Raw genomic sequence first — 26,682 nt, 5'->3', positions numbered from 1 at the left:
AGTTGAATTCATGGGAACTGGTAAAGAAAGCCTAAAACACTGCAGTATTTTCTAGTCTATTGCCAATTCACATCCTTCATATATGGTGCATATGACCCTAAGTGAATGACAATAATCAGAATATGCTTCTTTTAATACTCATTCTCCAAATTGTATTTTTCTTTAGGACTACTCTTGAATATAAATAAAAATAGAAATATGATATCAATATCACTTGATAATCTATATATATAAAAGCGAAATGGCACTCACTCACTGACTGACTGACTCAGTCACTCACTCACTCACTCACTCACTCACTCACTCACTCGCATAACTAAAAATCTACCGGACCAAAAACGTTCAAATTTGGTAGGTATGTTCAGTTGGCCCTTTAGAGGCGCACTAAGAAATCTTTTGGCAATATTTTAACTCTAAGGGTTGTTTTTAAGGGTTTAAAGTTCGTCTTTTAGCATGTATATTCTTCTTCTACCAATCTCTTAATTGAAACTTCCATATCATATGTTACTATAGAACTATAATCTAGATAGAGTACCTCTTCGAAACAGTAGTTGTTAACTGGCAACTAAATTAATAATTTTGTCAGGTTGGAATTAAGTTGAGTTGACTTTGTTAGGTTGGCACCAAGTTGAAGATTGAAATGCATTTATCGCGGAAAAATTGATTGGGCACTGCTACTTCAATCCTGGGAATATTATATTACTAGCCGTCAGGCTCGCTTCGCTCGCCATATCCGTTTAACCAGACGTTTAGTCTGGACCCTGACTGGATTGTCCTAAAATATGATAAAAATGCTCAAATGAAAAATGCAGGCGAGCGAAGCGAGCCTGCTGATCTCATTTTTGGACGATCCAGTCGGGGGTCCAGGGGGCGGAGCCCCCTGGCTGGACGGATATGGCGAGCGAAGCGAGCCTGACGGCTAGTGGCATTATATAGCCGAAAAATGTCGTGACTAAACAATTTTAAAAAGGTACTTGAGCTGTGTTTACACCAAAGTTATTAACAAAATATTAATAACTTAATCCTTATAGATTCTATTAAATTGAACGGAAATGACAAACACATAAATGTTCATCATGTTTATGATAAGTTATATTTAATCTAATAGAATCTTCAAGGATAAGGTTATTAACATTTTGTTGATAACTTTGGTGTAAACGCAGCTTTAGATTTCTATTTTTATTCATTCACCTAACTATGTATAAATCGATAAATTTTACAATGTAACAACTGAAGAAGAATAAAATTATTGAACAACATTGCGACAAAATGAAATTTGAATTATGATAAATATGTGATATTGATGAATCTACATGAATTTACTTAGTTGAAGAAACACAAATTCTTTGAAAAGGATATTCAATTATGTGATATTGATGAATCTACATAAATTTACTGAGTTTGGTTGAAGAAACATACATTCTTTGAAAAGGATATTCAATTCAAATGTGAAGACTGTCTTGTGCAGTCTAATTTTTAAAGCTTTACACAGTAAAATATTTCATTCTCTAGGAACTGTGAGAGCACAAATTGGTGAAGAATTACTAGAACAAATACATAATTACATTTTTGACAGTTGGAAAGGAGGCTTGAATAATACATAGCCTACATTGTTTGCATTTTCAACAGTTGGATGTCTGAAGTCTGCAGATTTGGATAATGCATGAAGCCTAGGGTTTTCAAGACCAAGAAACGTTTACTGATATGAAGCTTACAACAAAGTCTAAAGACCCAAGATCATCAATATGTCTTAAGACATCTAGACTATAGTGAGATTTCCTTCAACTATCAACATGGATGGGAATAATTAATTCATTTGCATAAATACATACATGGAGACAACAGGTTAAACCCTTATAAATGTCTCCTTGAAACATTACAACATTCTTCATTCAAAAATTAGATTTAAAATAAACAACAAGCTGAGAATAAAACAAGAGTAAAATAAAATAAGAACAAAATAAATTATATAACAAAAAAGCGCCTTAACAATAGAAATATGTGTTTTTTTTATTTAAAAAAATCCTATCTTATATTTATTGCTGAAACTACTTTCCAAGAGAAAATATGAGAGGTGGGAAAATATGCACTTGAAATATCTTACATGGGTACAAACCATGCAATAGAGAAAGAACAAAGAATCATGTGGGCACTAAGAAGAAAAAAAGTCACAAAAAAGAAAGAAAGAAAAATGTCATACGGAAATCTGGCTACAAATATCTATCCTAAATTAAGCCCTTCAGAGTGTTGCGGAATCTGCCAGCACGAGAGCACCCAAAGACGTCTAGGCGCCCAGAAAAGAGATTGAAAAGCCTCTGGATTCTATTAATTGGAGAGTTATAATGACTTTCTGTTATGGGAAGCATTGAACTTATTAATAAGAAATAATGATCACATTATCTCACTACAGTTAGGGTTCAATTTACTATTAAATCCCACTTTAGTATATTATTATTCAATTGGGTTTTGCTTCCAAGCAGGAGAATCATTGGCAAGTTCTAATTGAAATCATCTCATATAAATGATCTTAATGTTTTAAAATTTCACTGGAACCCAGATTTTGGAAGAATTGCTAATATCAGTTCCCTTTAAATATGTATCACCATAGAGTATTTATACCTAGATTATTTCTCTGTGGCATCACTGAACTTTTCATTGGAAATAATTGGACTATAAATTAGGTATTCCTTGAACTTTAAAATTGAATAATGTAATTTGAAACATGAAAATAATTGATCCTACCACTGTTGAAGTGACCTTGTTCCAACTATATTGAGGTCCACGTTATAATGAAGTGGAGAAAAATAGCAGAACAACGTTGCCGAACCTCTGTCTTGTCAAAGCCTTCTATAGGCGGTAGCTGATAAAGGTTTATTGATGTAATATTAACGGTTCATTCTCGTTTAAAATAATGAATTATATTTTATCAAGCATGAAATTATATTTTTCAATGATTTCATAATGAATTTCAAAGTCAAGATTGAATATTTTGTTAATTAATTATTAATTCTACATTGTTTAAATACGATCTGGCAACAGAGCAAAGCGAGAAAGAGATAGCGCTATCCATTTTGTTGAATGATAGACAAGGATAGCAATACCATTGCCAATAAAACACTGCCAATATAACGTGCACCTCACTATAGGCTTAATTTTCATTTGATATCACAGAATAATTATTAATTTGATTTCAACATCGAATCATCATTGAATATTGGAACATTTTACATGAAAATGAGTGTATTGGACCTATCCCTAGTCAAGTGATTTCATTTTAAATAATTGTTTTTTCAACACATTGCAATCTAGTCTAAAAAGACTAGTGAGCAATTTATTTGATATAATAAGGGGGTAAATTAATAAGATAGGTAGTTCTAATCAGGACTACTACTTCTAGCAACTAACTTGGAATTGACAAATATTAAAAATAAATCATATACTATAACTAAATTATCATGTATTATAGATACACATTCAAACTAATGATTTTTTCTATTGTATAGGGCTATAGGATACATTCAACTAAGTTTATTGTTGATACTGATACTAATAAGTTATAAGATGATACTAAAGATTTTTTATATTGTAATGATAATGATGATACTAATGATTTTTTCTATTGTATAGGGCTATAGGGTACATTCAACTAAGTTTATTTAATCAATTTTAGGTTCTGCATTTCTTTTCTACTTTTGTATTTTTAAACACGTTGAACCGGTACATTCAACTAAGTTTATTTAATCAATAACATAATTGTATAAAGTCCTGGCCCCACAAAAATGAACCCCTTAAATAATCATTGGATTATCAATTTGAATAACTTCCACTATTACACCACTTTTGAATAACTACATTGAATTCAGAGCCCTCGGAACTAAATCCAACAAATGGTATAGCCATAATTTAATTAAATTCCAGCCCTCAGAACTAAATTTTAACAACCATTAACAAGTTAATTGAGAAGTCATACAAAATCTAAACACCTCAGAGCTAAATATTAACAAGTTATTGTGAAGTCATAAATTTCATTGAAGTTGAATCCCTCATAACTAATTCACAACAACCATTAAAAATTTAATTGTAAAGTCATACATTTAATTGAATCTAAACTCCTCAGAACTGAATTAAAATAACCATCAACAAGTTAATTTTGAAGTCATACCTCACACATTCCATTCAATCTAAACCCTTCAGAGCCAAATTCTGATAACTAAACAAGTCAACTGTGAAGACATAAATTTAATTCAAGTTAAATCCCTCAAAACAGAATTCAATCAACCATTAACAAGTTAACAGTGTAGTAATATATAACATTGAAGTTAAAGCCCTCAAAACTTAACATTCAATCTAAACCCTTCAGAGCCAAATTCTGATAACTAAACAAGTCAACTGTGAAGACATAAATTAATTCAAGTTAAATCCCTCAAAACAGAATTCAATCAACCATTAACAAGTAAACAGCGTAGTAATATATTAAATTGATGCTTAAGCCCTCAGAACTTGACATTCAATCTAAACCCTTCAGAGCCAAATTCTGATAACTAAACAAGTCAACTGTGAAGACATACAGTAAATTTGATTCAAGTTAAATCCCTCAAAACAGAATTCAATCAACCATTAACAAGTAAACAGTGTAGTAATATTGAATGAAAAAAAAACTAAGAAATTTTCAAAAAACCACTGATTTAATACCACTGATAAATCAGTGTTTTTTTGACAATTTCTTAGTTTTTTTTCATTCAATATGAATAATTACCACAATATCAACTTCTCAACTACACAAAAAGTGTAGTAATATATTAAATTGATGCGAAAGCCCTCAGAACTTCAATCAAACAACAATTCACAAGCTAATTGTAAAATCAATTGAAGCTCAGACCTAAGATCCTCAGAAATTAGTCTCTCAGACCTAAATTACAATAATAATTAACAAGTTAAATGTTTGGCCATACATTTAATTGAATTGTAGCCCCCAGAACTTGAATCAAACAATAATTCACAAGTTAATTGTGAAGTCGATTGGAGCTCAGACCTAAGATCCTCAGAAATAAGGCCCTCATTCCTACATTACAATAATCATTAACAAGTTAAATGTGTGGTCATAGATTTAATTGAAGCCCAACCCCTCAGAACTAAATTCAATAACCGTTAAGAAATTAATTATTGAGAATAATTTAGCAAGTAGTATTTTTATTTCGACAGGAACTAACTGTATAGAAGTTTATATCTGTATTTCACTGAGTTGTGTTTTTTGTCAAAATAAAAAATGATTTGATTTGAACTGTGTAATCATACATTTCAATGAAGTTAAACCCTTCAACTAAATTCAGAACTCAATTCCAGCAACGATTAACAAGTTAAACAACAAGAAGGATTAGATCACACTCCAAAAGCAACAGTGACACAACACCTAATCCAAATCCACACCAATTATTATTTAAGAACCATTCTAGAATTGAAATTCATACACTAACATCACAAAATTGTCGTTCTAGAGCTAAACCTAACAGCACAATCTTATTTCAGCACTGGATGAGATCACACTGAGATGATTTGAGAGCAGAGAACTTCTCTGAAAATATGGATCCCTGTTTAAAATTCAAGAAGGCTACAAATTTAGAGGATCACAATTTGAAACTCAATCTTATTAAAGCACTTTTCGTTATTAAAAAGAACGACTAGTAGTCAGAATAAAGCACTTATTAAAGCACTGGATGAGATCACACTGAAACGATTTAAAAAACAGGACTCTAAAAATATGGATCACTGTTTAAAATTCAAGAAGCTACAAATTAAGATCACAATTTGAAATTCAAGCGGTGGAAAGAATACCTAAACACTTGACATACACATCCCGTGTTGAAGCGAAGAGACCTCTGATAAAAATGCAACAGACAACTTATGTGTGCAATGGTAGAGAATTGGGAGGAAGTGAGAGAGCATGATGAAGGAGAGAGTGAGAGAGAAGATAGGGAGGAAATGGGAGAGAGGAAGAGGGAACGTGTTAACTACTAGAGGCCTATTATCCTCTTGACTCTATCCACCTACAGTCACTGTTGTAACAAGGTCTAACTGCTTGTCTAAACTTTGATGACAGTTTTTTTTAGAGAGAGATAGAGAGAGAGAGAGACAGAGAGAGAGAGTGATAGAGAGATGAAAAGAGAGTAAGGAAAGATCGAGAGAGAGGCAGACAGTGTGCCGGTTAAAAATTAGCAAACAAAAGACAACAATCGAACACTTAAGCCCTGCTTTCCGATTTTTCAGTTCTGCTGAGCAGGAATAGAAAGCATTAGTTCTTATAGGACTGTTCACACATGTGATAACTGAAGAAGAAATAGAATACTAATGCTTCTTATGGCAGTGTTCACACATGTGCTGACTGATGAAGAAAATGCTTCAATTTTTGCTGGCTGAAGTTTAAAAAATTTTCCTTTTATTGTCACTGCCGCCTGCCTCAACGATAAAAATGTACTATTACTTGTGTAAAACAATTTTTCCCTTTTCCTTTTTATTTCATTCCTTTCTAATAAATTTCTATTTTTCCATTTTTTATTAATTCTGTATCAAAATCTGATGTATATTTCTTATTTTAATTTTGTATTAAGTTTTCTTTCATTTTTTACTTAAAATTTTTGAAGTGTAATATTTATTTTGTCTAAGTTTATTTATCTTTTGTAACTCATTTTTTTCTGTAACTGGGCACCCGCCGAAAAACCATTGGTTTTGGCAGGACCCTCAACTGTTTGTATTGTGAATAAAAATATTGATTTGATTTAAATAGAATAGCATTGGTTCTTATGGCAGTGTACACACATGTGATGACTGAAGATGTGTGAAAACTCTCATAAGAATCAATGTTATTCTATTTCTGCCTTATAGATAACTCAGAGATACCCATACAGATACTCATTAGATAACCTATTTTTTTAGGCATATTATTCATTATCAAAAATTGGGATTAGAATAGTTTTGGAACCAGCCTGTTGTTCTATACCATTTATTATTTCTATATTTCTATACCATTATAGAATATGACCTGTAAGTGTATCCACAAATAAATGAGAAAATGTTGAATGAATGAATGAAAACAGGGCTTAAATAAGCAACCGATCTGGCAACGTTGTGGAGCTGGAAAAGGACAGAGCTGTCTGCTTTGTCGAATGATAGACAAGGATAACAACACCAATGTTAATCAAATACTGCCATTATAACGTGCACCTCACAGTAATTAGTATCCAGTTGTTGAACTGATTCTTTTAGCACTGTAAATCACCAATAGTGAATTTTTAATTAATTGAGGAGACTTGAGGTTTTGTCAATATTCTACTTTTTTAATAAAAATTGTTATGTTCCAGAAGCATATGCTTTCATGGGTGCTCAAACATCATCAGCTTCAAGTGAAAGAACACATGAAAGCATGGTCCTGTAAAATAACTAGTAGTTCTGTGAACAGTAGACCTCAGGCAGTATTCTCATCCACAAGTACCTGATTGAAACTATAGACCTTATTGAAATACAGCAATAGACTGGCTTCTCCACACATCTGTGTAATCACTTGTCAGCTGATTTATGATGAATAATTCTACAGTCTGATTTTTACTCTAATATTGGCGTATGAAGGAGGCTCCTTTTTCCTTTTATATTATCCTTGAAATGCAAAATTTCCAAAAACCTTGTATATACGTCGACGCGCAATAATTAAAAAAGGAACATACCTGTCAAATTTCATAAAAATCTACTACCGCGTTTCGCCGTAAATGCGCAACATATAAACATTTAAACATTAAGAGAAACGCCAAACCGTCGACTTGAATCTTAGACCTCACTTCGCTCGGTCAATAATTTTTCTCAAAATAAAGTAGAACATTGACAAAATATCAAGTCTCTTCCATTATAGAAAATTTTCACAACACCAATATTCACTCTAAAAACTTTATCAAACAATTTTTAAGTGAGAAAAGAACACAAATCACATCAACGAATCAAACTGGAGTCAAATCAATCTGAACTCTTCTATAAACTAAACTAGATATCCAACAAACTACTCCGAGTCCTTATGTAGAATAACAGTTAAACTAAGATTTGAATCCTAATGTTGAACCAACTAACAGTTAAACTAAGATTTGCACAGCTTATCAATAAAAGTGAATATTCCAAAACCACCAATCACAGAAGAGAACGTTAATTTCAAACTATTCTCAGTTATGAATTAAACTAACTTTATTGTTCTTCAGAAAATGATTTATCTGCAAAGCATCACATAAACAATAGAATTCTTGCATTAATGAATGTACTTTTTCTGAAAATGATCAATGATTGACAGTTGTATGATAATATATGGCCAATTAATCTAAATAACGGGTGATAACCTCCCATGAATTAATTAATTGAAAATATTATCTTAAAAAGTATGTATTCAGGCCTACTTATTTTTTATTAAAACACAAATGTGTTTTTATCTGTTATTTATATTTAAAACTTTTCAAAAAAAGGGTACTATGATGTTATTTTTTGAATTAAAAATATTATTTAAGATACGTTGAATTTTGGATAAAAGTTTATGAATTTGTACCATAGTTTGATGTGTTTTTGACAGGCCTATTTATTTTTTATTAAAACACAAATGTGTTTTTATCTGTTATTTATATTTAGAACTTTTCAAAAAAGGGTACTATGATGTTATTTCATGAATTAAAAATATTATTTAAGATACGTTGAATTTTGGATAAAAGTTTTATGAATTTGTACCATAGTTTGATGTGTTTTTGACAGGGGTCATCTTTAAATACTACATTGGAGATAAATTTTCATTTTTGTGTGAATTTTTTCATTCAATAATTTTCATGATCTCATGATTATTATAAGTAATGTAGTGATACAATTATATAGCATATTACTTTAGAGAAAAACTCTCATGATCTCATGACTATTATTATTACTTGATAAGCTTCCAATGTGGAAGATTATAACTAAGAGTATTATTAACAAGTAATATTTAGACAGAAATACTGTGCAGTTATTTCTTGATTATTTTCTAGGGTGGATTATTTTCAGGGATTTTCTATAGGTGGAAAGTAAATGAATAGTAAAGGAGGTATGGGATAGTAATTCCATTGATTTGAAAGAAGCAATCATTTCATTTTCATACTGGCACTAATTTGATGGTTTGTAGGATGCAATTTCCCTACAGATGTGAAAATCTCTCTAATATGGTTCCTTTTCTAAAAACTAACGATCAGACAATGGTCTTGTAAGCTCCTAGCTCTTCCGTACTATTGATAAATCTATTATAGTGTATATAATGCGACTGTATGTATGCAATTGTACAAGGAACAAATAAATTTGAATTTGAAATATTTATTAATTTTTTTTTGTATAGTGCGCTCATCGAATTTCCATCTAGCTGTTTACCCTGTTGTCAATATTTGCAGTAGCAGAAGTCTTCGGGGTGATTTACAGCATTTAATTGGAATTTCATTTAATAATAATAATAATAAAATATTTATTTATTTTTTGTGTAGTTGAGAAGTTGATATTGTGGTAATTATTCATATTGAATGAAAAAAGGACTAAGAAATTGTCAAAAAACCACTGATTTATTGATAATTATTTCTAATCAGTGGTTTTTTGACAATTTCTTAGTCTTTTTTCATTCAATTTATTTATTTCACTTTGAAGAGGAATATTGATTTATTTAAAGTGAAAAAGAGTAAGATACTTTTGTTGAATGTGATATTGAATTGAGCTAGAGAAGGATAGAGCTATCTGCTTTGTCGAAAGATAGATAAGGATAGCAACACCAATGCTAATCAAATAACGTGGAACTCACTATAGATGTGAATTTTCAATGGAGATATAAAAGAATACGTTTTTAGTGGTGAATTTAGTCAGAGACAAACAAATAGGCTTATCCTTTCTCTATGATTTAATTTAATAGTGAAAGGTATGAGAAGTACCTATTTCAATAAATCGTGCTCCACAAAATTTAATAGAATAATATAAAAAATTTAAAGTTTCAAAGTTTACACAATTTTGAATGAAAAAGACTAAGAAATTGTCAGAAAACCACTGATTTATTGAATAATTACCACAATATCAACTTCTCAACTACACAAAAAGTGAAATTTACACAATTTGACCATTTCTCAATATTACACTAGAAGTTACAGGTATCACTTTTCAAAAGAGATTTCACCAAATTTGGAAAATAACAAATAATAAAAATGTGTCAAAGTTGCAGTCACATTCTAATCCTTTTTAAATAATTATGTAATCACTTGTATTACTTTTCAACAGAGATATCACCAAATTTGGGAAATAACAAACAAGAAAAATGTTTCAAAGTTTCAGATTCCCAATTTCACCATTTTTCAATACCACACCACAAGTCACCGTATGTTTCAACAAAGATATCACAAAATTTGGAAAATAGCAAACAAGAAACATATTTATTCTTCTGAACAATAACACCATGTTTAAGTATGTAAGTCTACAAGAAAAAATATGATTCTTTATTCTTCATTGATTCATACAATAAGTACATCATCAAAATGATAGGAAGAGAAAAAATAAGTTTTTTCACTTTTTGTGTAGTTGAGAAGTTGATATTGTGGTAATTATTCATATTGAATGAAAAAGACTAAGAAATTGTCAAAAAAAAACACAAATTTGTGGTCTGTTGACAATTTCTTAGTCTTTTTCATTCAATAAGAAAAATAAGGTAAACTTGTGCTATTCCTCTCCCAAATTTAGATAAGGTTACACATAGTCAGAAATAGGTTAAGTCTTGTAGTTGTTCACTTCACAAAATTATCAGTCCTTAATTATTTTCACAAAGTAGATTTTAAAATTTAGGTTACACATAGTCAGAAATAAGTTGAGTCTTGTAGTTGTTCACTTCACAAAATGCTCAGACCTTAATTATTTTCACAAAGTAGATTTTAAAATTTAGGTTACACATAGTCAGAAATAGGTTAAGTCTTGTAGTTGTTCACTTCACAAAATTATCAGTCCTTAATTATTTTCACAAAGTGGATTTTTAAATTTAGATGCTTCAAGACCAAACATGGAAGAAATATTTCATACTATTATCACTAAAATAGGAAATAATCACATATAAAGAAATAATTTTGCAGGACCAATAACAAACTTAATATACTAAATTCTAATATTTGGAGGATAACAAACAAGAAACCTATTCTTCTTCTAAACAATAACACAATGTTTAAGTATGTAAGTCTACAAGAAACAAAAAATATGTAACCCTATATAACCATGTTGGAGTATGTAAGTATACACAAGAACTAACCATGAACAAGTAACCAGGATTCCAAACTGAATTTCCTATAATAATTATTGTGATCAACAGAGAATGAGATAGAAGAAGAGAAAATAAAAACAACCTAAAACAAGATAAAAACGGAAGAAGAAAGAAAGAAAATAAATGGAAAGTGTGATAAAGAGAGTAAGCGAATAGAGGGAAATGTATGATAGAGAGAATAAGAGAATATAGCTTAATATGTGATAGAGTAAGAGAATGTTTGTTTGATTTTTGGTTTGATGACAATTATCACAATACAATAGAAAGGACCATAATGGTGGCACAATTTCATTCATATATCAAAATAGACAGGAGAGGAAGTAAATTACAGGAAATGATCACATTTAATGAGTAGGTACAGCTTAAAATAGAATGATTGTTAATGATTTCCTTTCACAGGTTAATTGAATGATATAAATATTGATTTATCTCTTTTCTGTATAGGGCTAATTGTAATAAAAATAGAAAGAAAAATAAAAATCTCAGTACACTTTTTGAATTATTTAATCACAACTTGTTTTTTGGAAGAATCTTCCAGCAGTATTTATTTATTCACTTCATATCACTTGAAAATGGCATCAATGTCCGAAACATGTTGTGATTAAATAATTCAAAAAGGGTACTGAGATTTTTATTTTTCTTTCTATAAATATTGATAAATATTTAATTTATTGAAAATTATTGTAAATATTCAACTGTCTTCCATGTGTGCCTTGTTATTGTTAACTTATTATTGTTACTTTAGTAGTTCTGTGAACAGTAGACCTCACGCAGTATTCTCATCCACAAGTACCTGATTGAAACTATAGACCTTATGGAAATACAGCAATAGGCTGGCTTCTCCACACATCTGTGTAATCACTTGTCAGCTGATTTATGACGTATAATTATTCTTTTGTCTGATTTTTACTCTAATATTGGCGTATGAAGGAGGTTCCTTTTTCCTTTTATATTATCCTTGAAATGCAAAATTTCCAAAAATCCTGTATATACGTCGACGCGCAATTAAAAGAGGAACAAATTTCATGAAAATCTATTACCGTGTTTCACCGTAAATGCGCAACATATAAACATTTAAACTTTCAAACATTTAAACATTAAGAGAAATGCCAAACCGTCGACTTGAATCTTAGACCTCACTTCGCTCGGTCAATTAAGACCTGACGTTATTCAACTATTTATTGTAAAGATTGAATGAAAAAGACTAAGAAATTGTCAAAAAACCACTGATTTATTGATAATTAGAAAGACCGGTTTCGGTTATTACCTAATAATATTACCTAATAATTATTACCTAGTTATAACCGAAACCGGTCTTTCTAATTATCAATAAATCAGTGGTTTTTTGACAATTTCTTAGTCTTTTTCATTCAATATGAATAATTATCACAATATCAACTTCTCAACTACACAAAAAGATTTATTGTAAAGTTTACTGTGTTGAATAAAAATATTATCTTATCTTATAATAATATACAACAATTAAAAATCCAAAATGGAAGTACAACAGAACTGCAAAAAAACTTCTTGTTTATAAATAAGTAAACAAACCGAATTCCAACCAGAATAGGCAATGATTTCCTTCAACAAGTTGAATGAATGATATCAATATTAATATATAATATCGGGACACCAAGCATCGCTCGTTATTTCTATCTATTGATAAACAGAACACAATTCTTTAAAATGATCGTGTTTATATTTTACAGCAGGCTATACGTCAGCTTATGAATTTCGGTGATGAGATATTTTGATTTTCTACAGACGCACTTTTTTATTATCCACAGACGACGAAAGTCTCAGCTGTTTTTCCAAGGATGAATTATACTTTTAATGTCGTTCAGCGAGTTTTCCCAGGGATGAGACCTAGTGCAATCGAATTTTTCTATTATAAACCTACTATGTTCCAAATTTCGTGAAAATCGTTAGAGCCGTTTTCGAGATCCGTTGGACATAAATAAAAATAAATAACCAAATATAAAAATACAGAATTGCTCGCTTAATATAATAGAATTTCTTTTATTGGAAGCTATTGTAGATAATAATATACAACTATTAAAAATTCAGAATGGAAGTTCAACAGAACTGCAAAAAAATAAATTTTTGTACACAGTTTATAAATATGTAGACAAAACCAATTTCAACCACAACAAGCTTTTTGCAATGTTTGTTTCATTGAACCAAATCCTGATGACATTTTTATGATATTTTAGATAAGGTGCTACACTTTAAATGTTTCTCTCCATCATAAGTTGGATAGTTTAGTACAGAACAAAGTGGAGTCGTCAAAACTAATAAACAAGTCAATATAGATTGGAAGAACCTTGTTTTTGAGAATTTAAAAAACGATAACTTATTCAGGCCTTGGAAAATGAAAGACTAACTCAATTAGGAAGTTTAGGTATTGTTTAGAAACATGGAAGTAGATTACTAAAATATACATATTTATAGGACAAATGTTTCTGAAGCAGAAAACAGCACAAAACATTAGAAACTTTAAAATTTTCTACTAAACTGAGGATAAAATTGACCTGTCCACCAAATAATAGTCAATAAAAGTTTGAGATAGACATACGTACTGACCCAATAAACTGACCCATAACCGTATTCCAATTTTTTTGTTTGAACTATATAAGGAGTGAGTTTTAAGATGTGAATTTCTGGACTGTTCAATGAAAATGACTACATGGTTATCAAGTGAATATAGTATTGAATTAATTTTATTGTCTGATTTATGCTTATTTTATTGTTTAAGCACTTAATTATTTATTTTATTTTATTACAACCACTGTCAACCTAGTAATCAGGCATTATGTATCAGGTTTATTGATTATTTTTATGTATTGTGAGTTCATTTTATAAATATTTTCTTGTACTGACCCAATAAACTAACCCATAATCGTACGTATTCCAATTTGTTTGTTCAAACTATACAAGGAGTGAGTTTTAAGATGTCAATTCCATGGACTGTTCATTGAAACTGACTATATACTACTATATTGACTATTTTATGGACTGACTCATGCTTCTTTTATTATTTGAGCACTTTATTATATGCTTCTTTTATTATTTGAGCACTTTATTATTTATTTTATTTTATTACTCATCCTATAAAAACAATTCAATTCAAATTCAATTCAAATTTATTCACACTCATAAATACATATATAGAAACCCAATAGAGTCTAGCTTGACAATACAACAATAATCCATCTAAAATTTAATAATAGATTGTAAGTATAATATATAATATAATAATATTATTCATGACTCATGCTTCTTTTATTATTTGAGCACTTTATTATTTATTTTATTTTATTACTCATCCTATAAAAACAGGGCAGATTCTACAACCTATTTATTAGTAATCAGTAATAAGAGTTGGGTTTATTGGTTATTTTCATATATTTCAAGTTGATTTTATAGGTATTTTATTGTATTGTGAGGTAATTTATTGTTATTTCAATGAGCCTGAGACTAGTATGCTTAATAAAACTTATCCCTGCAGTAGAAATTCCCGTTTTATTTATGCATTTTTTAACAATACATAAATTAATATCAAGGATTATAATCTGAAACTATTATTTCAGTTTATATTTATTTATTCAATCATTTAACATAACACAAAATCTAGAAAGGTACCACCGGCATAAGCTCAAAACGGTTTCAATTTTAATTTATATTAAATTATTTATTATATTTATTTTAATTTTTACACGATAGTCCTAATGTGTCACTTTCACATTTTTATATTCAATTAGATTTACAACAGTATGAACTTGGATTTATCTAACTTACTTATATCATAATTTTTCAAGTTGTCTCAGCAAATCAGAACTATTTATACTTGAAGATTACTTATAAAGTAAAATAATGGAAATCTAGGACTAAAAATCTGGTGTGGTACACTCACACAACTTTCCTTGCTCATATTGAAACTACGATCAGACTTTTGTGTATAATTATGTGTATATATAATTGTTTTCAGAGTACTTTTTCCTTTGTGTAAATTGTGAAATTCGATGATTTTTTTTATTCGTCATGTTTTTAAAGTCGTCAAAACAGCTGTTCTACAGATGAAATATCTGGACTATGTGTTCTTTTTATGAACTGCTCTACCTACCTATCGCATGCACGAGAAGGAGGTTACAAAATCCATTTCTCAAGGATGGGGTGGACCCCCCATTAGTTTCCCAGAAAGGAGACTCATGCCAGTTAATAGAGCTGATAAAGAACTATACAGAGTATGAATTTGAAAAAAATCGGTCAAGTTATTTTGAGAAAATCGTGAAAAACATGGTTTTTTTAGTAATTATCCGCCATTTTTCTCAAGTATATTACGGAGCTCCTGCAATTTTCCCAGAAATGAGACTCGTGTCAGTTGATAGGGCTTATAAATAGCTATCCATGGTATAAATTTGAAGAAAATCGTTGAATCCGTTTTCGAGAAAACCGTGAATAACATGGTATTTTAGTGATTATCCGCCATTTTTCTCAAGAATATTACGGAGCTCCTGCAAATTTCCCAGAAATGAGACTTATGTCAGTTGATAGAGCTTATAAATAGCTATCCATGATATACATTTGAAGAAAATCGTTAGAGCCGTTTTCGAGAAAACCGTGAAAAACATGGTTTTTTAGTAATCATCCGCCATTTTTTCCGCCATTTTGAATTCAATTTTATTGAATTTCTTATTGTCGGATACTCATGGTATAAGGACCTTAAGTTTAAAATTTCAAGTCAATTGGTTGATTAGGAATGGAGTTATCGTGTTCACAGACATACACACATACACACACACACACACACACACAACACACACACACACACACACACACACACACACACAGACCAACACCCAAAAATCATGTTTTTGGACTCAGGGGACCTTGAAACGTAAAGAAAACTTGAAATTAGGGTACCTTAATTTTTTTTTGGAAAGCAATACTTTCCTTACCTATGGTAGTAGGGCAAGGAAAGTAAAAAGATATTCAATTAAACATTGAATAGTATAAACATAGCTCATTCACTCATAGCATATTTGTTACTTTCCTTGCCCTATTACCATGGGTAAGGAAAGTACTGCTTTCCAAAAAAAATTAAGGTACCCTAGTTTCAAGTTTTCTATTCGTTTCAAGGTCCCCTGAGTCCAAAAACATGATTTTTGGGTGTTGGTCTGTGTGTGTATGTCTGTGAACACGATAACTCCATTCCTAATTAACCGATTGACTTGAAATTTTAAACGTAAGGTCCTTATACCATGAGTATCCGACAATAAGAAATTCAATAAAATTGAATTCAAAATGGCGGAAAAAATGGCGGATGATTACTAAAATACCATGTTTTTCACGGTTTTCTCGAAAACGGCTCTAACGATTTTCTTCAAATTTATATCATGGATAGCTATTTATAAGCTCTATCAATAAGAAATTTGATAAAATTCAATTCAAGATGGCGGAAAAAATGGCGGATAATCACTAAAAAACCATGTTTTTCATGGTTTTCTCGAAAACGGCTCTAACGATTTTCTTCAAATTTATACCATGGATAGTACTATTTATAAGCCCTATCAACTGACATGAGTCTCATTTCTGGGATAATTGCAGGAGCTCCGTAATATTCTTGAGAAAAATGGTGGATAATCACTGAAAAACCATGTTTTTCACGTTTTTCCGAAAACGGCTCTAACGACTTTCTTCAAATTTGTACCATGGATAGCTATTCATAAGCCCTATTGACTGACATGAGTCTCATTTCTGGGAAAATTGCAGGAGCTCCGTAATATTCTTGAGAAAAATGGCGGATAATTACTAAAGAGTAATGTTTTTCACGATTTTCTCAAAAATGACTTGGCCGATTTTTTTTCAAATTCATACCCTGTATAGTTATTTATCAGCTCTATTAACTAGCATGAGTCTCCTTTCTGGGAAACTAATGGGGGGTCCACCCCATCCTTGAGAAAAGGACTTTGTAACCTCCTTCTCGTTCATGAGGTAGGTAGGTAGAGCAGTTCATAAAAAGAACACATGGTCGAGATATTTCATCTGTGGAACAGCTGTTTTGACGACTTTTAAAAAATATCATCGAATTTCACAATTTACACAAATGAAAAAGTACTCTGAAAACAATTATAATATATATACACATATACACAATAGTCTGATCGTAGTTTCAAATATGTTGCTGCCAATCGTCATTATGTTATTCCCCTAAATTATTCTCCTTTATGAATGGGGCTTATATTTTCAATGAGCAAGGAAAGCTGTGTGAGTGCGCCACACCAGATTTTTTAACCTGTGACTATAAATCAGAGAAGGCCAAACAATTTATAAATGAGGATAACTTATGAAGTAATAGAATCAAGCAAAGAAAATCATGAATAAATGAAAAACTTACAAAAACGTTGAAACTGGTAAAAGAGACATGGGCACAACACAAGCCATCACAAAGGCAGTCCAGAGAATTTCAAAGAAGATTGAAAACTAGAAAAAGCACATACTCTAACTGAATAACACAATGTTCACTCTCATGAAGGGGATCGAATGAGATAACTTTTTAACACTTTTTTCAAATTCTGAAAAAAACTGGAGGGAAAAACTATCAGTGGGATATAGTAGAGATGAAACTTAGTAGAAAACTCTAAGAGATATCCTAACTACTTTGAACTTGTAAAACTTTGAACGAAGAGCCAATTTGAGAAACTTTTTAACAACTTTGTAACACTTTGAACCAAGAGTCAATTTGAAACACTTTGAGCCAAGTGCCAGTTTGAAAAACTTTTTAACAACTTTGTAACACTTTGAACCAGGTGCCAATTTGAAACACTTTTTAACAAATTTATAACACTTTGAATCAAGTGTCAATTTTTTAAAACGTTCTAACACTTTGAACCAAGAGTCAATTTGAAACATTTTGAACCAAGTGCCAATTTCAAACACTTTTTAACAACTTTGTAACACTTTGAACCAGGTGCCAATTTGAAACACTTTTTAACAAATTTATAACACTTTGAATCAAGTGTCAATTTTTTAAACCGTTCTAACACTTTGAACCAGGAGTCAATTTGAAACACTTTGAACCAAGTGCCAATTTCAAACACTTTTTAACAACTTTGTAACACTTTGAATCAAGATTCAATTTGAAACACTTTTCAACAACTTTGTAACACTTCATAAAACAGCTTTGAAAAATATACTGCGAGACACTGAGATCATATCTGTTCATAAGCCACAGTACATGGCAGACTGTTAACTTTGAAGAGAATATAATTTGAATGAATGGTTTATATTATAAACCACATCAGACATAACTGAACTTATAGATTATAATCTGTTTATAACTAATCAAAATTCAACGAATGGGTTCTTAGCACTGTTACAGATAACAATTAACTAAACTAATGCCTATTAGTCATACAACTTTTATAGAAAAATTCTGAAAATTTCTGGTAGTGTACTGTAGGGTGATTCACTTCAGACTATAGTGAGGTCCACGTTATAATGGCAGTGGAGAAAGATAGGAGAACAACGTTGCCGATCCTCTGTTTTGTCAATGCCTTCTATAGCCGGTAGCTGATTGATTGAGTTATTTATGTAGATTACAATATATACTGGCTTATACCCTTATATACAATAGCTTACAATACAGCAAAATTATAGATGAATTTACATAATATAGACTAAGAAAATAATTATTGAACTGTATATGATATGAAGAAGCAATTTGTAATATAATAGCTATAGATAATTATATTGTTATGCATCTACATAAATTGGCGGAGCTATGGACATATCAATGTCCATTCTTCGAAAGGAATAGGCTATTATTAAAAATATATTCCCCACTAACTCTCTACCATATCTTGATTTGGTAGAGAGTTAGTGGGGAGGATATTTTTAATATTCTTCCCAAAGAATGGACATTGATATGTCCAAAGCTCCGCCAATTTATGTAGGTGCATAACAATATGATTATTATCTATAGTTATTATATTACAAATTGCTTTTTCATATCATATACAGTTCAATAGTTATTTTCTTAGTCTATATTATGTAAATTCATCTATAATTTTGCTGTATTGAAAGCTATTGTATATAAGTGTATAAGCCAGTATATATTGTAATCTACATAAATAAAGTACTCAATCAATCAATCATCAATCAATCAATATCTGATGATACAGGTTTATTGATGTAATATTAACTGTTCATTCTTGTTTAAAATAATCAATTATATTTTATCAAGCAAGAAATTATATTTTCAATAATTAAATAATAAATTTTCATAACTAAGATTGAATGTTTTGTGAATAAATTAATGATTAATTCTACATTGTTAAAAGACGATCTGGCAACAGAGCAAAGTCGGAAAGAGATAGCGCTATCCGCTTTGTTGAATGATAGACTAGGATAGCAATACCATTGCTAATCAAACACTGCCATTATAATATCCTTGGTTGAATCGGTAGCATTTATGTTATATTTATTGGGAGTATTGACATGTTAAAGTAATTCTCACTGTATCAACTCCAGAATTTGTTGCTAGAATGAGAATTGAGAAATTATTGAACGATATGTGAACAGACTTCAGCAACGAGAACTCCAAAAATTTCTAGAATGGGTCCTGATTATTTAATTTGGGCAATTCTCCGATAATATATTTAAATAAAATTGATATATTTTTCAGTTTTGTTTCTCTATATTGTTTTATTGGTAAATGTTTTAGAAGTTTTCTATATTTCGGCAGCTTTTTAATTATTTCATGGATAGGTAAAATGAAATAAACTTATTACTTACTATTTTATTGATAATAATGTAAAATCCTTCTATGTTCGTTTTAGAAGCATCTAAATTTAAAATCTACTTTGTGAAAATAATAATTAAGGACTGAAAATTTTGTAAAGTGAACATCAACTACAAGACAACCAATTTCGGACTATGAGTAACCTTATCTAAATTTGGGAGAGGAATAGCACAAGGTTACCTTATTTTTTCTCTCCCTATCATTTTGATGGTGTACTTGTTGTATGAATCAATAAAGAATCAATCAATCTTTCTATTTATATATATATTTTTTTTACTTTTTGTGTAGTTGAGAAGTTGATATTGTGGTAACTATTCATATTAAATAAAAATTCTATGAAATTGTCAAAACCACAGATATATTGACACTTAAAAAGACCGGTTTCGGTTGTTACACCATTGTCAATCTTTGATAGTTTACCGTGCGAAGTGAGGTCTAAGATTCAAGTCGACTCTTAGGCATTTCTCTCAATGTTTAAATGTTTATATGTTGCGCATTCACGGCGAAACGCGGTAATAGATTTTCATGAAATTTGACAGGTATGTTCCTTTTCGACGTATATACAAGGTTTTTGGAAATTTTGCATTTCAAGGATAATATAAAAGGAAAAAGGAGCCTCCTTCATACGCCAATATTAGAGTAAAAATCAGACTATAGAATTATTCATCGTAAATCAGCTGACAAGTGATTACACAGATGTGTGGAGAAGCCATACCAGTCTATTGCTGTATTTCCATGAGGTCTATAGTTTCAATCAGGTACTTGTGGATGAGAATACTGCGTGAGGTCTACTGTTCATGGAACTACTAGTTTATCAGAGATTGTCAAAGGTGTAACAACCGAAACTAGTTTAAACTCAGTTTATCAGAGATTGACAATGGTGTAACAACCGAAACCGGTCTTTCTAAATATCAGTAAATCTGTGGTTATTGACAATTTTTTAGTATTTTTATTCAATATTTATATTTATGCATTACTACCATAAATCATAATAAATTGACTTCCAAGTCCTTCATTTATGAAGCATTTATCTACTACATATCACCTTCACTACAACGCAGGAAATACTTTAAAATTTTGAAAAATTCTCAAAGATATTTTGTATAAAGATAACCAAAAATGATACTTCCTATCCCATAACATCATACCAAACGAAGCATATCTATGTAACTAGATATACCTGGGAGAGCAGTTAGCTAAACCCATGGAGGTTATTGCACTATACCTCTAGTATAGCTATATATATATATATATATAGTGAGTGCACTGTAGCCTAACCTCTGTCTGCTTTACAGTGAGTCTGTTATACAGTGAGGTCCACGTTGTAATGGCAGTGGAGAAAGATAGGGAAACCTTGTTGCCGATTCTCTGCTTTGCCACTGCCTAATATTAACTGTTAAGCGTTGTCGATTATCTGCCTTGCCACTGCCTTCTATAGAGGATAGGTGATACCGGTATATCAGATGTAACATTAACTGTTCAATATAGGGGCACCGAGCTTTGCTCGTTATTTATTTATTGATAAACAGAACTCAATTCTTTAAAATGATTGGGGAAGGACTAACAGGCACAGCCCAAAACTGTTTCTTCCCCGAATTTTGATTTATAACTACTAGTAGTTCTGTGAACAGTAGACCTCACGCAGTATTCTCATCCACAAGTACCTGATTGAAACTATAGACCTTATGGAAATACAGCAATAGACTGGCTTCTCCACACATCTGTTTAATCACTTGTCAGCTGATTTATCATGAATAATTCTATAGTCTGATTTCTACTCTAATATTGGCGTATGAAGGAGGCTCCTTTTTCCTTTTATATTATCCTTTATATTATTTCCTTTTATATTATCCTTATATTATCCGTTTTTATTGTTTTGACGAACTGCCAAACATTGTAAAATATGTACATGCAAAGAATAAATTATTATTATTATTATTATTATTATTATCCTTGAAATGCAAAATTTCCAAAAACCTTGTATATACGTCGACGCGCAATTAAAAAAGGAACATACCTGTCAAATTTCATGAAAATCTATTACTGCGTTTCGCCGTAAATGCGCAACATATAAACATTTAAACATTAAGAGAAATGCCAAACCGTCGACTTGAATCTTAGACCTCACTTCGCTCGGTCAATAAATATTCAAAAAAGTAGGTTATGCTCCATACACTTGAATTCAGGTCAAATTTTCAGTCCAAATATTTGAAAAAATAAAAGTTCTAATTTCTAGATTGTTTACGAACCAAATTGAATAACAAAATAGAACTCACTAATCACTAAGAACTGTAAAATAATGATTAACTTTGAATATTATGATATACCATCTCATGTCAACAAATCAGATTATTTTGATCGAGTCAATTAAAAGTTCCAGATTTCTCGCGAGATACGGTAAGCTAATTGATTACACAACTGATCTCCCACACAGGCACATACATCTTCTGTTATCGACAGACGACGATATTATCATTTGTTTTTCCAAGGATGAATTATCCTTTTCATGTCCTTCAGCGAGTTTTCCCAGGGATGAGACCTAAAGCAATCGAATTTTTATATCATAAACCTACTATGTTCCAAATTTCGTGAAAATCGTCAGAGCCGTTTTCGAGATCCGTTGAACATAAATAACCAGATATTATAAAGATTTAAATAGACATACAGAAATTGCTCGCTTAATATAATAGGATTCTTGAATAAATAAACAATTATATTTTATTCGCCAAGAAAATATATTACCAGGTCTAGAATGAATGGTTTAAAAAGAAGTAAACTTTATTATTTCAATTAAGTGAAATTTATTTTTTAGTTAAAAAGCTAAAATTTAAAAATGGGACGATAAGACCCTTTAGATCTTTAAATTTTAATTGAATAATAATATTAATGTGGATTTAATTTTTATTTAATAGAATTTTTTGTTGGGGTGACAATTAAAATTTTAAACCTTTAGTATTTTACACCATTTATTTATGTATATTTGAACCTTAATTTAGGGTTATTAAAATAAGATACCTTAGGGATTAGTACATTTTCAAGATTGAGATTCAATATTTTGTTAATCATATTTCTACATTGTTGAAAATCAGGCAACGTTGCAGAGGTAGAAAAGGATAGGACTATCTGCTTTGTCGAATGATAGACAAGGATAGCAACACCAATGTCAATCAAATATTTCCATTATAACGTGGACCTCACAATAGCAACTGTCTCACTGCTCTTTTTATTGAATTAAGTAATCGGTTGCTGTATTTAACCCTGTTTTTATCAATATTTTATATTTATTAATTACAATAAATACAATCACTTGATGGAAGGATCAACAGGTTCCAAGGAAAAATATTTCAAATGATTCAATAATACATTTCCATAATTTATATTCAATATTTTGTTAATCATTATATTTCTACATAGTTAAAAAACGGTCTGGCAACTTTGGGGAGGTAGAAAAGGATAGCGCTATCTGCTTTTGTTGAATGATAGACAAGGATAGCAACACCAATGTAAACCAAATACTCCCATTATAACGTGGACCTCACTATAGCTACATAGCCCAAGTATATAGAATAGCTATATACTATCCTTGTACATAGTCTACTATTCACAAATACAACTAGTACTATGCTTGTCTGTGGCCTGTGCTAGTATAGCTATGTATACATTGCATATATGACAGTACATCTATGTATATATAAAATTATGTAAAGAGTTCAGATTTTATGTGATGCTAGCTAGACCATGCAACCAGTACTCCTTTGTTTAATCTGTACACACTCACGCACTTTTCAGAAGGATAGATTTCGAAATAATCTGAACAAAACTAGAGGCTCCATAGTTTGCAAGTTTGTTTGAGAATATTTATTTATTTATTCGTGGACAGAATCACAAATCATATAAATATGATTATGAAGGAACAACTGGCTTGGCCCAAATCTATTCCATTCCCAAATTTTGATAAATTAATATCAATGATGTAACAACCGGAACTAGAGTCTGAAAAATGTTGTAAAAAATAAGTGGTTGTGATAAATTCAAGTAGTTTTTGTACAAGTAAATAAATATTATTCATTTCTTACAAAAATAAATCATTAAAACGATAGGGAGGGAAAGAATAAGGTAACCTTGTGCTTTTCCTCTCCCTAATTTAGATAAGGTTACACAATCATAAATAAAAAATTAAATCCAATAAAAAATTTGAAAGTCTTACTCCCGGTTGCACGGAGGTCTGTTGAATTTTAATCACGATTAAACACTACGAGAGCCAATCAGAGATTGCTTTGTTGAAAAGAAGGCTTCTAATAAGGTAACCTTGGCTTCTCTGAATTTTAATCACGATTAAACACTACGAGAGCCAATCAGAGATTGCTTTGTTGAAAAGAAGGCTTCTCTGATTGGTTCTTGTGGCATTTAATAATGATTAAGATTTAATAGGCTTTTGTACAACCATGTCGTAGTCAGATATCATTGTTTGAATTGTTTATGTTTTTGAATTTAGAGTGGAATTTAGTTCATGAAAGAAAACACTGTAGTGTATACTCTTCACATCTTAAAATTTGTTATCTATATTCTAAAATCTGGTGTGGCGCACTCACACAACTTTCCTTGCCGTTATGAAAATTGATCAACTGACGCTAGTGTTCCCGCGCAACTCAAGTCTACTATTCAAAGATCTAAGCCAGCTGGTGACAGGACAATAACGCTGCAGACACACGAAGTCTGCTATCTCTTCATAGTGAATGATTTAATAGAATCAACAGTTTGCAATTTAATAATCTTATTTTCTCGAACTTCGAGCTTATTTCCATTTTAGGTGAAAATGTTACTGAACATTAATTGTAGAGATTTTCATGCTCAATCTTTTTCACTTGAAATTTTTTGTTTAACCTGTTATCTGAAGCCTGATAATTGGGAATCTAAAATCAAACTTTGCATAGATGGGGCGCAGCTCCTGAAATTTTTACAGATATGGGACTTGTAGTTGATAGAGCTTATCAATTTGAGGTATGAATTTGATCAAAATCATTGGAGCCGTTTTCGAGAAAATCGCGAAAACCCTGTTTTTGACAACATTTTCGCCATTTTAGCCGCCATCTTGAATTGCATTTGATTGAAATTGTTCGTGTCGGATCCTTATAGTGTAAGGACCTTAAGTTCCAAATTTCAAGTTATTCCGTTAATTGGGAGATGAGATATCGCGTACACAGACACACATACACTCATACACACATACACTCATACAGAAAAATACACAAAAACCACTTTTTTGGACTCAGGGGACCTTGAAACGTATAGAAATTTAGAAATTGGGGTACCTTAATTTGTTTCGGAAAGCAATACTTTCCTTACCTATGGTAATAGGGCGAGGAAAGTAAAAATGGGACCAGAATTCAGTACAATTTATTATGAACTAGCAGGTAACCCGTGCTCCGCAAGGGTCTTATTAGGAACTTGACCTACTGAAATCTTGAAGAATTTAAATTAGGCCTATAACCATCCTTAGTAAATTAAGAATCTATATGCAAAGTTACAAGCTAATCAGTCCAGTAGTTCAGACGTGATGATGTGACATTCCTGAATTTCCTATCCCGTACGTGTATAAGCGAATTGTTTCCTCTATTATACTAGTAGTTCTGTGAACAGTAGACCTCACGCAGTATTCTCATCCACAAGTACCAGATGTCAACTGTTTTAAATGTTAACAAACTCAGTTCACGTTTGAATTTGTATTCCATATGATATAATTCATCCGGTTCCGTGATGATCTTTCTATCTGATGAAAATTAATTTTTTTGAATCAAAAATATTATAATTTCTCCAGCATTATTTAGTTCATTTGTTTATTTTTATTCACCTATTAAATTAGTTTTTTCGAATGTGAGAATATTAATACTGATGGGCACGCATAATAATACCATGACTGCAAAACAAAATATTGAAACCAAAGACCTTAAGGCTGCGATTAGACCAAATTTATTAAAAAAATGTTAATGACTCAATCCTTTTAGATTATATTAGATTGATCATAACTTATCATACACATGATCAACATATGTGTTTGTCAACTTCCGTTCAATCTAATAGAATCTATTAGGATTGAGTTATAACCATTTTCTTAATAACTTTGGTGTAAACCCAGCTTAAAGATGCATACCTCTTTAATGTCTTTGATTGAAACTATAGACCTTATACAAACACAGTAATAGACTGGCTTATCCACACATCTGTGTAATCACTTGTCAGCTGATTTATGATGAATAATTCTATAGTCTGATTTTTACGGTAATATTGGCGTATGAAGGAAGCTCCTTTTTCCTTTTATATTATCCTTGAAATGCAAAATTTTCAAAAACCTTGTATATACGTCGACGCGCAATTAAAAAAGGAACATACCTGTCAAATTTCATGAAAATCTATTGCCGCGTTTCGCCGTAAATGCGCAACATATAAACATTTAAACATTAAGAGAAATTCCAAACCGTCGACTTGAATCTTAGACCTCACTTCGCTCGATCAATTAAAAACTTGACCTACAGAAATCTTGAAAAATTGAAAATATACC

The 26,682-nt window shown here is 30.8% G+C and overlaps 1 protein-coding gene across 6 annotated transcripts in view; it reads right to left on the bottom strand.

The window, feature by feature from the left end:
• LOC111043515 (ATP-sensitive inward rectifier potassium channel 11) overlaps positions 1-26,682 on the bottom strand; it is a 57,438-nt gene that overhangs the window by 21,855 nt on the left and 8,901 nt on the right. The window contains exon 1 of one of the 6 annotated variants that reach the window (XM_039433729.1): positions 7,974-8,049. The exons of 2 other annotated variants lie outside the window; for them this stretch is intronic. The gene's annotated coding sequence lies outside the window, so the exon portion shown is untranslated. Of the gene's footprint in view, positions 1-5,474; positions 5,764-5,832; positions 6,014-7,913; positions 8,050-26,682 lie in introns of those variants that run through there. 3 more of the 6 variants (XM_039433726.1, XM_039433728.1, XM_039433727.1) reach the window with 3 other exon arrangements.

The sequence above is a fragment of the Nilaparvata lugens genome, chromosome 8 (assembly GCF_014356525.2).
Source record: "Nilaparvata lugens isolate BPH chromosome 8, ASM1435652v1, whole genome shotgun sequence".
Lineage (NCBI taxonomy): Eukaryota > Metazoa > Arthropoda > Insecta > Hemiptera > Delphacidae > Nilaparvata > Nilaparvata lugens.
The sequence above is the reverse complement of the archived record's forward strand: the minus strand, read 5'-3'. Positions and strand labels throughout refer to the sequence as shown.